The sequence below is a fragment of the Cuculus canorus genome, chromosome 25 (genome assembly GCF_017976375.1).
Source record: "Cuculus canorus isolate bCucCan1 chromosome 25, bCucCan1.pri, whole genome shotgun sequence".
Taxonomy (NCBI): domain Eukaryota; kingdom Metazoa; phylum Chordata; class Aves; order Cuculiformes; family Cuculidae; genus Cuculus; species Cuculus canorus.
Window position 1 is genome coordinate 3,474,609 of NC_071425.1, and position 13,927 is coordinate 3,488,535.

The 13,927-nt window shown below is 49.2% G+C and overlaps 1 protein-coding gene across 2 annotated transcripts in view; it reads right to left on the reverse strand.

Moving 5' to 3' along the window:
- Positions 1-13,927, reverse strand: part of ASIC2 (acid sensing ion channel subunit 2) — a 537,867-nt gene that overhangs the window by 129,069 nt on the left and 394,871 nt on the right. The gene's annotated exons all lie outside the window — the stretch shown is intronic.

A 13,927-nucleotide genomic window follows, 5' to 3' on the forward strand; every position in this document is an offset into this window, starting at 1 on the left:
AGCAGCCACCACTGCTCTGGGCAACTTGTGGCAGTGTTTCACCACCCTCATCAGGAAGAGTTTCTTCCTAATATCCATTCCGAATCTTCCCCCTTCGAATTTAAAGCCATCCTCCCTCATCCCATCACTCCAGGCCCTTGGAAAAAGTCCCTCCCCGGCTTTCCTGGAGCCCCTTTCAGTCCTGGAAGCTGCTCTGAGATCTCCCCAGAGCCTTCTCTTCTCCAGGTTGAACAACCCCAACTCTCCCAGCCTGTGCAGAGATGCTCCAGCCCTCAGATCATCTCCGTTGCCTCCTTTGTGTCCATTCCAACAGTTCCATCTCCTTCTTCTGTTGAGGATTCCAGAACTGGACATGGGACTCCGAGTGGGGTCTCATGAGAGTGAGTCTACTCGATGACTTCACCAGGACTTGAAGGCACTGAATCGGTGTTAGAAGATGTTCCCACTCACATTCCTGCTGTCCTTGGTGTGGGTATAACCTCTTGGTGGGGATGCTGGGCAGGCGATGAGGGCGGCCGGCAGGGCAGGGACGTGCTACCTGCCGAGCAGCCAAACCCAAAGGTTCTGTCTAACGTTTCTTTGGCAGACTAATGGGTGACAGCAGTTGTGTAGGAAGACTAATGGAGAAGAAGGCTTGATAAAATAGAAGCACCCTCCCCAAGTTTTTTTCTGATGCTTTTTTTGCAGTTATGTAATTTAAAAATGACATTGATTTTAAAAAGGAAAAAAAAAAAAACACCCAACAACTCCACACGGGGAAATTTTGAACACTTAAGGCTGGATTCTGCTGTCATTGTCGGCTGAGAAAGTTCATGTCTCTCCTAATGAACTTCAGGGGAGTCTCAGAATATTTTCCGGGCAGGGGAATGAGAAAGAGGATTTGGCTCCGCACCTTTAATGGCCTCTAAATGCTGTACAAGGAGGAGAGAAGAGGCTGAGCTGCCACACTCAGGGAAGTGTCTGCAGTTTGCAGCCAGGCAATATTCCCTGTGCACATCGTTACTATGCCGACCGGCATTGGTGGAGACATGGATGCATGAGGGTCTTTCACCTCATAGGGATGCGGAACTGTTGTCGTTGTGGTAGGATCTGTTTGGGGACTCTGTCCCAGTGTCACACGGACCATTGCAGGTGCCTCTTGCAAAGCTACCTCTGCAGTTCCTGAGGAGCTTCAGAGGATGTCCAGCTCTCACTCACCCTCCTGGATCCAGCCTCAGGGCTTGTTTGTAAGGGAGAGTTGCTGGCAGATGTTAAACCCAAGGGTTGCCCAGAGAAGTTGAGGCTGCCCCATCCCTGGAGGGGTCCAAGGCCAGGTTGGATGGGGCTTGGAGCAACCGGATCCAGTGGGAGGTGTCCCTGCCCATAGCAGGGGGTTGGATCTGGATGGGTTTTGAGGTCCCTTCCAACCCAAAGCATTCCATCCTTCTATGACCTTGCTTTGTGCCTCAGTTTCCCTTTTTGCCTCTCCTGTATAGAACAACAGGTTTCCAGGCACAGGCTGATATAGCATGAAGGACAATGGGACCTGGCTCGGATCAAGCCTGACCTCTCTCCTGGCCAGGATCCAGCCCCTGACAAGCTGTCCCCTCTTCCATCCTAGCCAGTTGGATCATTTTTATTACTGCTTCCCTGTAGGCTCCAGCATTTGGCTCATCTGATGGCTGAGGAGTTTTTTCTTTATTAAAAATACCAGCTTTCTACTTTAATAGAATCCCAGGGGAAGTCAAAATGAAGGGAGCTCTTAGATGGCAAAATCCCCAAAGAAATGAAACTGGAGCAGAAAGAAAGTACCTCCAGGGGGGACGTATGGACTGATTCTGCCTTGACACAAAGAAAGATGCTGTCAGAATTAGTTTCCCTGAAGAAATGTCCTCAGTGCTTCTTGGGAAGGTTTGAATTGATTCTCTTCCTCCTCCAAGAGAAGTGGTTTTGTTCCAAGTATGTAATAAAGCACAAAGGTGAAGTTTCCTGGTCTTTTTTATTTCTCTCTATAGAAGTTCCCGTAAATATTGCCTACATTTATATTCATAATTCCTCTCTCTCCCTCTCTCCTACTCTTAAGGCCGTTGGATGTGGCTGGGTGAGCGCAAGGCGGGTGCACGTGGGGCTTCTCTGAGCAATGCTTAATGGACTGGATGATTCTCTGAGATGGCACGTCAATGTTTTTTTCTTGTCAAGGCTTTTTCTTGTCTCTGAGTTGATATTTTCAAACAATACACCTGGAGGTGTAAAACCTCCCTGGAGAACGGAGAAAGGTTGATTGGAAATGCATCTACCAAATGCTTTCTGATCTCCCCTGTGCCCTCGTTTTGAGCAGCCCCCACTGCTTTCTCCTTTACATCTGCAAGAATATGAGTTGTTTCAACAACATCGGTGATTCGGTTTAATTTTGCCATTCCTCTTGTAAACAAGATGCTCCGAGGATGCAATTGGTCTTGTACCAATGTACCAGGCTTTAAAATCTGGGGGGATGAACACATCTCCATCGTCTTTCCCTGCTTTGCTGGGCTCAATTCCTTGGTGCCATGAAAGGTGATGGCAGTCAGAAGTCTTCAAATAAGAGGGAAACAGCAGCTGGAACTGTCGAGCTTCTCATCAACATTGTCTCCCAGCCTGTATTGAAACCGCGGATTGCCCTGACCCAGGTGTAGGACCTTGCACTTGGCTTTGTTGAACCTCATGAAGTTCAGATAGGCGCGTTTCTCCAGCTTGTCCAGGTCTCCCTGGATGACATCCCGTCCTTCTGCCACGACAACTCCACCAGTTGGCTTGGTGTCATCTGCAAACTTGCTGAGGGTGTCCTCGATCTTGCTGTCTATATCATTAATGAAAATATTAAAGAGCACTGATCCCAGTATGGACCACTTATCATTGATCTCCATTTGGACATCAAGCCGTTGACCACTACTCTCTGGATGTGACCATCCAAACCAATTCATTATCCACCGAACATTCCACCCATCAAATCCATATCTCTCCACTTTAGAGAGAAGGGTGTTGTGGGGGCTATGCAAAAGGCTTTACAGAAGTCCAGATAGATGACATCCATTGCTTTTCCCATGTCCACTGTTGTGGTCACCCCATCATAAATAGTGCCATAGTTTCCACATCACTGAGGTGGACAGAAGGAGACTGAGATGAGACATTTCCACGTGGACACTAAAAGACCTTGACTATGTACCTCATGGTGGGCGTTTCTCATGCCAACAGGGTTTCTTCTCTCACGTCCATTGACGTCTCATCATGCTGTAAAGTCCCTGGGGAACTGTTCCCAGAATAATTGCACAGGACAAATAATCGGTATTTCCAATTTATTTCCTTCTCTTCTTCCAGATGAAGTAACGTTGTGCTTCTTTGTGATAATTGGAAACACCTGACGCTGACCTTAGAAAAAGAAGGAAGAATTCAAAACATTGGTCTTAGAGCCAACTTAAAGGGAAAACCGGTGTTTTGTGCTTGGAAAGCTTAGCCTGGCTCAGCTTGCATTGTCCTCCACAAGCTGTCGTGCAGAGACCTGGCTTTTGGGCAGCAAATCGGTGCTGGGGCGCAGTCCTTTTCTTGAGGTATCAGCACAGACCAACCACCACCTTGGCTGCAAGTCTGAGGGTCACAAATCTTCCTGCCAGTCCGGCTCAGTTAATCCCTCCCTTTGATTCTCCAGGGAAGTTTACAGTGATAAACACAATCCATAGTTTCGATATGGGCCGGGGGGACAATGTGATTGAGAGCAGCCCTGCAGAGAAGGACTTTGGGGTGCTGGTGGATGAGAAGCTTGACATGAGCCAACAATGTGCGTTCACAGCCCAGAAACCAACCGTGTCCTGGGCTGCATCCAAAGCAGCGTGGCCAGCAGGGAGGGAGGGGATTCTGCCCCTCTGTTCCTCAACTGGGAGACCTCATCTGGAGGATTGTGTCCAGTTCTGGAATCCTCAACATAAGAAGGAGATGGAACTGTTGAAAAAGGCCACGGAGATGATCCGAGGGCTGGAGCACTTCTGCCCTGAGGACAGGCTGAGAGAGTTGGGGTTGTTCAGCCTGGAGAGGAGAAAGCTCCAGGGAGACCTTAGAGCAGCTTCCAGTGCTGAAAGGGGCTCCAGGAAAGCTGAGGAGGGGCTTTTTCCAAGGGTATGGAGTGATAGGATGAGGGGGAATGGCTTTAAATTGGAAGGGGGAAAATTTAGACTGGGCATTAGGAAGAAATTCTTCACAGTGAGGGTGGGTTGGCCCTGGCCCAGGTTGCCCAGAGCAGTGGTGGCTGCCCCATCCCTGGAGGGGTTCAAGGCCAGGTTGGATGGGCTTTGGGTGACTGGATCCAGTGGGAGGTGTCCCTGCCCATGGCAGGGGGGTGGAACTGGATGATCTTTAAGGTCCCTTCCAACCCAAACAGTTCCATGATTCTTCGATTCTAATTGTTATTGCTCCTTGGTCCTCAGCAAGAGATTGGTTTGGATACCAACATCACCAGTGCTAGGATCAAGGTCGGCACCATCCTCTCTGTCTGATACAAACCAGCATCACTTCTCAGAGCACCCAGAGTCTGGAGTGCACCCAGAAACATCAAATAAAATTAGCATAGTTAAAAATCAATCAATTAATTAATACAAATACACATCTCTGCCTCTGGCAGACTGACCACAGAGCACGGCAGGATATTCGGGGGGAACTGTGTTACACACTGTCCTTATTATCCTCGTCTCTAGGTATATGTTTTTATCAGAGACAGGATATTGGAGAAGACAGACTCTCAATCTGATTTAATACAGCGACTCGCAGAGTCTCACGTTACACTCCTGACAGTCTCCAGACCTTGCAAAGTGGGACATGCTTGAAGGCAGCATCTTCCCATTAGGCTGCAGGAAAGCAAATAGATTTCAGCTCAATGCTGACTCTGTCAAACAAAAAGAATTGGTGTTTCTTCATGCAAACTGCAAGCAGGGACCTTCTCTGCACCTTTAAAAGCAAGACCCACGGCGTTTGCCAAAGGCTGCTTGCAGGAGAGCACAGAACTTTATGGGGAGGAACTGTTTACAAAGGTTTGTAGTGACAGAATGAGGGGCAATGGGTATAAACTGGAGAGGGGCAGATTTAGACTGGACAGAAGGAGGAATTTCTTCACTATGAGAGTGGAGAGGCACTGGTCCAGGTTGCCCAGAGAAGCTGTGGCTGCCCCATCCCTGGAGGGGTTCAAGGCCAGGTTGGATGGGCTTTGAGCACCGGATCCAGTGGGAGGTGTCCCTGCCCATGGCATGGGGTTGGAACTGGATGTGGACCAGATGATGCCTTGCTGGTGTAAACCCGATTCCCTTCTTGCTGATGTAAACCACACTATCGTGGTGGTGTAATTGAGATGAGCACATGGCCCAGAGCTACTATCTTGAGTAACAGCTTCACGCATCTTAAAAGGGACTGAATCAGCTACCAGAATAACTCTGGGCTTCTATATCCAGGCAGCGGCATATCCGCCCCAGATTCATCCACGCTTCCTGAGAGTTCGGTTTGTGTACACACGCTGCGCTTGATTTTATAATTATAATCCCTCAGTTGTCGTACAAACAGTCATTGCCTTAAGGGTGAGAGTCTGAGCGCATTCCCCTGTTTGTTAAGAAAACAATCCAGGCCTGATTACGCACTGAAATCCACCCATCGCTAAGGCGGGTAAATGTGTTGAATGCACGAGTGTTATGTCTATCCTCAGCTGGTGGAGAGAGCGCTCAGAAGAAAGGTTTGTCAGCGAAGATTTGGCCCACTTGAAGGTTGTGGCTTCCCCATCCCTGGAGGTGTTCAAAGCCACGTCGGATGGGGATTGGAGCAACCGGATCCACTGGGAGGTGTCCCTGCCCATGGCAGGGGGTGGAACTGGATGGGCTTTGAGGTCCATTCCAACCCAAATCATTCCATGACCAGGTTGCCCAGGGAAGTTGTGGCTGCCCCATCCCTGGAGGTGTTGAAGAACAGGTTGGTTGGAACCTTGAGCAGTTTGGTCTAGTGGAAAGTGTCCCTGCCCATGGCAGGAAGATTGGAACTAGGTGATCTTCAAGGTCCTTTCCAAACCAAACGGTTCTATGATTCCACGATCAGTCTTTTTGGCAGGGTCCCCTGGAGCAGGGCATCTCCCCAAGGCACCTCTCCCACCGACGGACACGTGCCATCGGTGTAGTGGCTTGCAGGAACAGTTTACTGCTCAGCCCCGGGGTTGCTGGAGGTGGAAATGAGATGGATCGAAATCAAAGATTCCCTTTGCTTTCAGACTCTTTGTCATTTTCTTGTTTGCCTGATGTTTTCCCTGTGTTTGGTTAGAGCTCCTCAGCACTTGAAGCAGGTGTGACACACGGTCATAAATAATCATTAACTCCACAACTACTTTCTAGTTTAAACATTTTTAACTAAACAGACGTAAGCCTCGTGAAATGCAAACTTTTGTGTTACTGTATTACATTCGCACGCGTGCTGCGTTCAGTGAGAAACCCCTGCTGAGAAACAGGACTGGATTCGTATCTCCTGATCCGCAATGGGAAAAGAGACTGCTCTGCTACCTGGAAATAAAACAGTAAGATCAAATACCAGCATATTCCCCCTTTTGCTTGAAAGAAAGCCATTTCACACCATGAACTGATTTTTCCACTAATAAAACCAGACTCACAGAGGAGGGGTTCAAGGCCGGGTTGGATGGGGCTTGGAGCAACCGGATCCAGTGGGAGGAGTCCCTGCCCATGGCACAGGGATGGAATTGGATGGGCTTTGAGGTCCCTTTCAACCCAAACCATTCTATAATTCTATTTTAGACAGGGTCATGCTGGCAAAGAAATATGAACTGGTTTGGCAGTGGGATTGAATGGGGAGGAGAGTGTAGACAGCAAACTGAAGTGCTCGGCGCGATAGCGTGTCCTGCTGGGGAGGAGACAGAGCTCCCTGGAAAAGCGAGATGAGCTACAGAGGGTAAAACTGCGAGTTAATTTTAAGAGTCCAAAAGGGATCTGGTTGTGAAGTTAACAACGAGCTCTACTGATCTAGACTGAAACAGCCCCAGCAATGCCCCGACTGTGGAGGAATGCCAGCTGGTGGAGTTTTCTATGGGATTTGACTTGCTGAGTCACTTCCATAGACAGCATCATTCCTTTCCTCTTGTGATAAGCACTTTTCACCTACCGGTACCACCAACATTTGCATTCACTGAGGTCAAGGTTTTGACCTTCACCATTCACTGGTGAGACCGCACCTCGAGTACTGTGTTCAGTTCTGGGCCCCTCACCACAAGAAGGATGTTGAGGCTCTGGAGTGTGTCCAGAGAAGAGCAATGAAGCTGGTTGCTGGAGAACAAGGGTTACGAGGAGCGGCTGAGAGAGCTGGGGGTGTTCAGCCTGGAGAAGAGGAGGCTGAGGGGAGACCTTATTGCTCTCTACAACTGCCTGAAAGGAGGTTGTGGAGAGGAGGGAGCTGGGCTCTTCTCCCAAGGGACAGAGGACAGGACTAGAGGGAATGGCCTGAAGCTCCGTCAGGGGAGGGTCAGGTTGGATATCAGAAAAAAATTCTTCACAGAAAGAGTCATGGGGCACTGGAACAGCTGCCCAGGGAGGGGGTCGAGTCGCCTTCCCTGGAGGTGTTTAAGGAACGGGGGGATGAAGTGCTGAGGGACATGGTTTAAGGGAGTGTTAGGAATGGTTGGACTCGATGATCCAGTGGGTCCTTTCCAACCTGGTGATTCTGTGATTCTGTGACGCTGAGACACTGAAGAAAAGCCAGCGGTGAGAGATGCCTTTCGCTTTGGGGAAGCAGAACCAGCTTGCAGGCAAAGGGGGAGCTGGGTTTTAATTGTAGCTGGGAAAGCTGTCTTTCCTCGCCCTGGTCCTGCTGTGACAGTGGGGACTGTCGGGCCAGAGCATGGACCACTGATGCCTTTGCAAAAAGGCAGGGAGCACACTGCTACCCCAATTACATGGGAGTGAGAAGCTTGAGGGTGCTGTGGCCAAACTGTTCATGCTACGCATAACAAAGTGCTGCAGCCACTTCCCTCTGCAGCACTGCTGAGCAGGAGCTCAGCACGTTAATTCAGAGCAGACACAATTAGCTAAGAGAAGTGTGTGCAATTAGCACGGTGCTGTTGGGTCATTGTAGTTGAGCTGTTTAACAACCGCGGCAAAGCCCTCTGACAAGGCAGTAAGGTTGAGCTCAGTGAAAAAGGGAACCCGGCACACAGGAAAAGCCACAATCAACCAGATAATGCTGTTGAAGAAAACTGGTGGGGGTGCTGCTACAATGGACTACATCACACCAGTGATGGGAAAAACCAGGGGAAAGCAGGCAGAGCCCAGACTGTGCACACTGGGCTCTCAGATGCCACTCATGTCTCCAAACTTCTTTGCTAGACCCCAGCAAAGAGCACCGAGCCGGGGGCTGCGGGCAGAATATCAACCACCTGCAAGGGTATCCAAAGCCATCACACATCTCAGGAGCTGGAGTGGATGGGGTCCAGCTGAGGGTAGTAGATATAGTGACCTGTAGCAAGAAAAACAGCAGTTGCAATAAAAACATGAAGCTAAGAGCTGCCCTGCCATGGTGTGCCCATAGCTGGCCTCTGCCCTACGTGGCAAAAAACAGTTTGGCTGTGAAGTGAACCAAATACCACTAAAATGAGTGAGAAGGAAGCTCTGAAAGAGGAGTTTCTCTATGAACCCCGTGTTTCCTACACCTAGGTCAGGGCAATCCCCGGTTTCAATACACGATGGGGGACGATGTGATTGAGAGTGGCCCTGCGGAGAAGGACAGGCTGAGAGTCGGGGTTGTTCAGCCTGGAGAAAAGAAGGCTCTGAGGAGAACTTACAGTGACCTTTCAGTACCTGAAGGGGCTCCAAGAAAGCTGGAGAGGGGCTGTTTACAAAGGCTTGGAGGGATAGGACAAGGGGCAATGGGTACAAACTGGAGAGGGGCAGATTTAGGCTAAACATAAGGAAGAATTTCATCATGATAAGGGTCGTGAGACACTGGCCCAGGTTGCCCAGAGCAGTGGTGGCTGCCCCATCCCTGGAGGGGTTCAAGGCCAGGTTGGATGGGGCTTGGAGCAACCGGATCCAGTGGGAGGTGTCCCTGCCCATGGCAGAGGGGTTGGAACTGGATGATCTTTAAGGTCTCTTCCAACCCAAACCATTCTATGTCTTATCAGCAAGACCAGAGATCTTTGAGTAACTTAGAGAAACGGCCCTTTCTTTCAGCCACAGTCACTGCAGGACTTGATGGAGAAAAGCAGTGGAGACCGCACCAACAACGTCCACTCTGGCACAATAAAAACATCAGTAGCCGAAGGAAAGACAGTGACAAAGTAATCCCTGCAGGAGGTGAAGCTCAGTTTCTCAGCCACTTTGGTAAAGGTTTGTTTAATTTAGTGCACAGTGGCTGAATTAAATATTTCTTGGCCTTATTAAAATAAGGATTTACTCCCCCGTTCTATTATTCATGGGGCTGTACAATAAGTACCAGCCAGCTGAAGCATAATTAGCAAGGAATTATTTACAGGGATAAGAAAGTGTTACTAAACCCAAGCAAATAGAATCTCTGTGCTCTCCTGGAGCATCCTGGCAGCCGGATGACTGCACGACACGACCCTTCGGGGCAGCATCTCTGCCAGCGAGAATGATGATACCTTTAGAGGAAGGCATGGGAGTAACTCTCATAGAAACAGCAAACATGCAAACTTGTCAGCATGATTCACTGAGTAATTATAGAATAATACAGTGTAAACTATTAGGAGATAATAACAATAAGTCAGGATTGACTCGTCTCCTTTAAAACTTCAGGCTGCCTCCTGGTTATTTGTTATCTCTCAAAGACGGCTGCACGCATGAGGGGAGAGCTGAAGGATGCTGCTGCGCAGGCGCCTTCTCCTGTAGGCTTTGACAGCAGCAAACTTCTGGAGGTGGAGCCCATAAATCACCTGGGCTGATGCCTTTGCCAAAGGTGGATTGCTGCTGGAGGCATCTCGTTGTGTTAGCCGACTGACCATGAGCCAGCAGTGTGCCCAGGGGGCCAAGAAGGCCAATGGCATCTTGGCTTGGATCAGAAACGGTGTGACCAGCAGGGCCAGGGAGGGGATTCTCCCTCTGTACTCAGCACTGGTGAGACCGCACCTCGAGTACTGTGTTCAGTTCTGGACCCCTCACCACAAGAAGGATGTTGAGGCTCTGGAGTGTGTCCAGAGAAGAGCAACAAAGCTGGTGAGGGGCTGGAGAACAAGGGTTACGAGGAGCGGCTGAGAGAGCTGGGGGTGTTCAGCCTGGAGAAGAGGAGGCTGAGGGGAGACCTTATTGCTCTCTACAACTGCCTGAAAGGAGGTTGTGGAGAGGAGGGAGCTGGGCTCTTCTCCCCAGTGACAGAGGACAGGACAAGGGGGAATGGCCTGAAGCACCGCCAGGGGAGGGTCAGGTTGGATATCAGAAAAAAATTCTTCACAGAAAGAGTCATTGGGCACTGGAACAGCTGCCCAGGGAGGGGGTGGAGTCGCCTTCCCTGGAGGTGTTTAAGGAACGGGTGGATGAAGTGCTGAGGGACATGGTTTAGGGAGTGTTAGGAATGGTTGGACTCGATGATCCAGTGGGTCCTTTCCAACCTGGTGATTCTATGATTCTGTGAAAGGATGAGACCAGGGCACATCTGGTAGGACAGGGAGTTCTCGTGCTTCAGGACAGGTGAAGCTGGAGATCAGGGAAGAGTTTCATCTGACCTTTAATGCTCCCTGAGTGCTGGCATTTGCTGAGATTCACCCAAGCTGAGCACTTATTAATAAAAATAAGCCCAGAAACCAGCTAAGGAGGCAGCTGAACTCAGCTCCTGTCAATCCCAACATCACATTTTGATAATACGAAAGCGTTCAGTATCAATTTTGCAATTTAACCTTTTTTTCCCCCCTTCCCAAATAATCACTGGGCTCATTTAAATGAAATTAGATTTTAAAAAAAACCTACTTCAGACTGCAACTTTCTGCTCTGAAAATGGCAACTGGGGCATTGAACTAAGCGTGAGCCGCGTTGCTGCCTCTCCTCTCTGCACCAGCTGTCCTTGGAATGGGACAGTTGTCAGCTCCAGCCCTTCACTACAAGCCACTTCAGTTGGATGAGTGGCATTTTTAGGGAAAAAAACCTTAATCCAAAGAGCCTCGGTTGGCAGATCTTGGTATTACGTTGCTCAATCTCACTTACTATGGAAAATCCTATGTTCCAGATGCATTTTTACTATGGCTAATGCCTACCTAGCCCATTGCCTTTAACGCCTTGGTGCCACGTGAGGCTTCTGGGGAGCAGTCGCTCTGCTCGTACGTGGGGGTTGAGGGTTAGACATGAATGTTGGCTGCAGATTTGCACGCGTATGCAGACACGCATGCGTGTGCACACGTGTCTGCAAAGCCATGTGCTCCTGCAAGGTCTAAGGCCAGGCAGCCTGGGGCTCTCGGGGTCCAGCAGCTCATTCTGCCCACCCAGCACCAGCAGAAAAGCTCTTGCTCTGGAATGGGATGGCGAAAGGTTAATTCTGTCGCAAGGAATTACCAAAATCTTTTTTTTTTTTTCATAAATCAGGCTACAAAAAGCCACTTGTTTGGGTCTGCTGAGCAGGAATAGAGCAGGCAGTGTGAGCAGATATACTGAAGTGTGTTTCCAAAGCCACACCAGCAGCGTCGTGGTGACCGAGATCGATATTTTGTTGGTTCGTAGTTGTAGGTGATGCTTGGTGGGTGGTGTAGGGACAATTTGGGTACCAGACAGCCTTTCTGGGAGAGGCTCAGCTGGCAAAAAACTTGGGCTGCTGTGAGAACGCTGCACGATATTGTGCTGAAAAACCTGTGTTAACACTCAATCCATCACTTGCAGTTCTCTATTAGGACAGGAGAGCGAGCGGCAGGCGTAACCGTGCTTCGTCGTTGATCAGAAGGCGACACTACAGGAACAGCTGTCCTTCAGCTTGAAACTCAATTACCCGAGCCACAGCTCTCCTCTGTGTAGGTGTAATCAGCTCCTTATACATTATATCATGCTTTTACCTACTGGTTATCATCCTCTGTCATGTACTTCCCGGACAGTTCATGATGTATGGATGCACTAAGGAGATATTCTTCCCCCTTGGTGGCATCTGCATTGCTCCTGATTAATGCCAAACCCTCTTCCCATACCGAAGGGCAACCTTCGGAGATGGAAGCACCTGGCGGTGCTGCTCGCAAGGACCTGGAAAGAAGGTGGCAACATAGACTAGGAGAAAGCCTACAACCCTTGCAACCACGGCGGGTCTGTGACCAAGCCCTGGAGGCTCCACTCTGCACTTATGGTGATTCTAAAACAGGGACAAAGTAGACATGGCCCATGTGTTTTTTTTCACTCCATCATATTTTCCAGGAAAATGAGTCCAGGCAAGTTTGCAGCTTGTATTCACAGTTGAATTCTTTGGTGGCAAGAGCAATGAGCAATGATTTTTGTTCTCTGGGCTTCAATACTCATAACATTTCCATTTTTATGGTATTTGATTATGTATTAGACATTTCAGATGCATTTATAATATTAACCTCCCAAAAGAGGCCACTCCTAAACCAGCTCCGTTTGTCTGGTTAAAATGCAACTCCCGCTGTTGTCTCTACTTCAAGTGGTCTGAGTCAATGAATCAAAGATGTGAAAAGCTAAACCAAAAAATATATATTAAAAAAAAACACACGGGAAGAAGGAGGGGGGGGGAAGAGTTCTTTCTTAACAAATGACCTGTGCTGCAGCATCAGCCACTTACTCATTTGTCAAAGCAGTGCCGTTCTGCTCAGCTGCACCGAAAGCTGTAATTTGCAAATCTGAATCCGATTTGATGCTTTGTCATCTGGTGACATCGCAAGAAGGGGGGGGGGGGGGGGGGGAAGGTGACTCAGTCCCACTCGTACCGCGCGGCTGCTTAGAGCCACGCGTGCCCATCCCTCACGTCCCACAGTCAGGATGGGGCCACGCGGGGCTGATGCACTCAGCACCTTGGTTTGTGGGGCTTTATTGAGAGCTGGCAAGAAGAGGAAAGCACCAACGTGGGTTGCTCTGCAGCTGGGAAGAACCAGAAGAGTTGAAGGGGTTTGCTCAAGACCCTGGTGTGAGTCCAACTAAATACAGAGCCTATGGCAGCACCGGAGTTTCCTCATCAGTGGATGAGCTGTTCGATCATGCCGACCCTCCCCTGCTCTCCAAGTTGGTTTGTACCTTCATTAACTGCTCAGTCTCTGTAAGTTATTCTTTCCTTTGTGTTGTAGAAGTAGCTCAGGATCCTACCAGAGGACCTGGACCTCTCGGTGCTGCCAACACATCTAAAAAGAGTTGTGACAGCGCAAGGATCTAAAGAGACACTGCAGAAATCAGGTGGCTGTGACAAACGCAGGGGAGTGGGAATATCTGTCACACTGTGTAACACAAAACTGTCCCGAAATCAAGAATCTCACGTTCCTCTGATCCACTCCCTGCCTGCTTCATTCATCTCTCGTTCCCCGTTACAGGGATAAGGATGGCATCTCCTCACGCAGTATTTCCTCATCTTTGAGAAATACTTGACACAACCACGGTGAGAACTGTGGAGAAAGCTCAGGAGATAAGACTGTCTCTTTTTCTCCCCTAATAAGCATGTAAAGCCTGAGAACAAACACTGAGCATAATGACAACCAAGGTAGTAAAGGCGCTCTCTTTAAACGAGCTCCATCAGTCCTGGGCTGGGACAGGCAGGAGCCTCCCAGAACGGTTGGACTCGATGATCCAGTGGGTCCTTTCCAACCTGGTGATTCTATGATTCTCCCTGGAAGCAGTGTGAAATCATGAAAATAAAGACAGTATCGTAACTCACATCAGAGGTGAAGAGTGGAAATGATGAATGAAGAGGGCATCTTCTGTTCCACATAGCCCGAACATTTCACTTTGCAGCTTTCTACTACGTAAGG